A 2,469-nucleotide genomic window follows, 5' to 3' on the forward strand; every position below is an offset into this window, starting at 1 on the left:
AATCTGAATTGTGTACAGGAGGCCCTGGTTCTATCTCTGTATCTCCAAAGATATTTCCTCGTTCGGAGAGCAGAAACAGGGATTGCGTCTTGTGTGGATAAAAACAAAAAAATGGCTCTGAGCACTATGGGACTTAACATCTGAGGTCATCATTCCCCTAGAACTTAGAACTACTTAAACCTAACTAACCTAAGGACATCACACACACCCATGCTCGAGGCAGGATGCGAACCTGTGACCGTAGCGGTCGCGCGGTTCCAGACTGAAGCGCCTAGAACCGCTCGGCCACACCGGCCGGCTGTGGATAACAGATCTGCTTCTTGCAGGAGAAAGTGATAGAGGTTGAGTAGTGGGTAACAGACTGCACGTGTATTCAGAAGGACCAGGGTTCAAATCGATGTGCCTCCAGTTTAATGTAAACTTTCTGTGGTTCCCTTAAGTCACTTGAGACGAATGCTGGAGTGCTTCCTTCGAGAAGTACAAATGTATTTTGTGAACTGAAGTGAAGTTTCCATAGTAAGAACCTCTTCCTATCTTCCTTAAAGGAGAAATAGTGATTACAATTTCGAAAGCCGTCATTAATTGACCGATGAGCGGATGCTGATCACATACTATATCGCCTGAGGTGGAGGACGAAGAAGGTGTCGATCGGCGTCCCTCTCTTCTATGGAGGAGACACTACGAAATCTCTAATGCGTAGAAAACATGTATGGTCTGTTTTCACATACTGCAATGGCTTTTATCGTTTACATGTCACAGAGTAATGTACAAGTTGTTGTGTTGGCATAAGAGCCAACACCGTGTTACTAGAGGAGGCCGAAATGCACGCGTTTTAGCTCAAGCAGGCTGGCGTGAAAATGGAAGAACTGTACTGACGTGAGGTCTGGAACATGACAAGGAATTAGAATTCAGAAAGAAAGTTTGATACTTAACTTGAATCCATTAATGATGAACGTCGCTCTTGACGATACATGATTCACAATATTATCTGTTCAGAAGACATAGTAACTGAATATGGCGCCTTGCTAGGTCGTAGCAAATGACGTAGCTCAGGGCTATGCTAAACTGTCGTCTCTGCAAATGACAGCGTATGTAGACAGTGAACCATCGCTTGCGAAGTCGGCTGTACAACTGGGGCGAGTGCTAGGGAGTCTAGACTAGACCTGCCATGTGGCGGCGCTAGGTCTGCGATCACTGACAGTGGCGACACGCGGGTCCGACGTATACTAACGGACCGCAGCCGATTTAAAGGTTACCACGTAGTAAGTGTGGTGTCTGGCGGTGACACCAAACAGGTTCATCACTTAAACGAAAGAAGGAAATGCGAAGTACGAAATTAAGGAGAGGGATAAGAAACGGATTTATCTGAAGCAAATTATTGCAGAACGCCACATGAAGTCGTTGACTGAAGAGTGTAGCAAATTACGCAGCGCACAAAGCGGTTTTTTAAGGCTTAAAGCCGGTGGTCGTGAGCTGGCTGGGCTTGCTGCGTCAGGGAAGCCCTCGCGCGCTGCCTCAGCACACGGGCCTACGGCCTTTCCCTGTTAATCTCTCCTCCGGGCCTACCGTTGTTGATGTAAGCACTAAGTGTTTCCAATAAGTTCATGAACACTACCTTTCCGCTCACAGCACGTTCACTGCTCACAGAGCCCAGTCTTCTTTCTTTTTTAGCCGAAGAGAAGAAATCGCCAACAAACGAATTTCCCACGTGCTTTGCAATGATCATATACTGTCGTTCCCGAATGGCGTGCTGGCGCTTTGTCAGGCCAGTGTGTAAGTATTGCCGGTCCAACCTACTGTGAGTGGAGGGCTGCTAATCGTAACATACAGATCTACATCTACATCTACATGATTACTCTGCGATTCACATTTTAGTGCTTGGCAGTGGGATTTATCGAACCACAATTATACTATCTCTCTACCATTCCACTCCCGAACAGCGCGCGGGAAAAACGAACACCTAAACCTTTCTGTTCGAGCTCTGATTTCTCTTATTTTATTTTCGCATTAGGAAGAGAAAGTTGGTGACTGAAATTTCGTAAATAGATCTCGCAGCGACGAAAAACGTCTTTGCTTTAATGACTTCCATCCCGACTCGCGTATCATATCTGCCATACTCTCTCCCCTATTACGTGCTAATACAAAACGTGCTGCCCTTTTTCGCACCCTTTCGATGCCCTCTGTCAATCCCACCTGGTAAGGATCCCACACTGCACAGCAATATTCTAACAGAGGACGAACGAGTGTAGTGTAAGCTGTCTCTTTAGTGGACTTGTTGCATCTTCTAAGTGTCCTGCCAATGAAACGCAACCTTTGGCTCGCCTTCCCCACAATATTATCTATGTGGTCTTTCCAACTGAAGTTGTTCGTAATTTTAACACCCAGGTACTTAGTTGAATTGACAGCCTTTAGAATTGTACTATTTATCGAGTAATCGAATTCCAACGGATTTCTTTTGGAACTCATGTG

The sequence above is a fragment of the Schistocerca gregaria genome, chromosome X (assembly GCF_023897955.1).
Source record: "Schistocerca gregaria isolate iqSchGreg1 chromosome X, iqSchGreg1.2, whole genome shotgun sequence".
Classification (NCBI taxonomy): domain Eukaryota; kingdom Metazoa; phylum Arthropoda; class Insecta; order Orthoptera; family Acrididae; genus Schistocerca; species Schistocerca gregaria.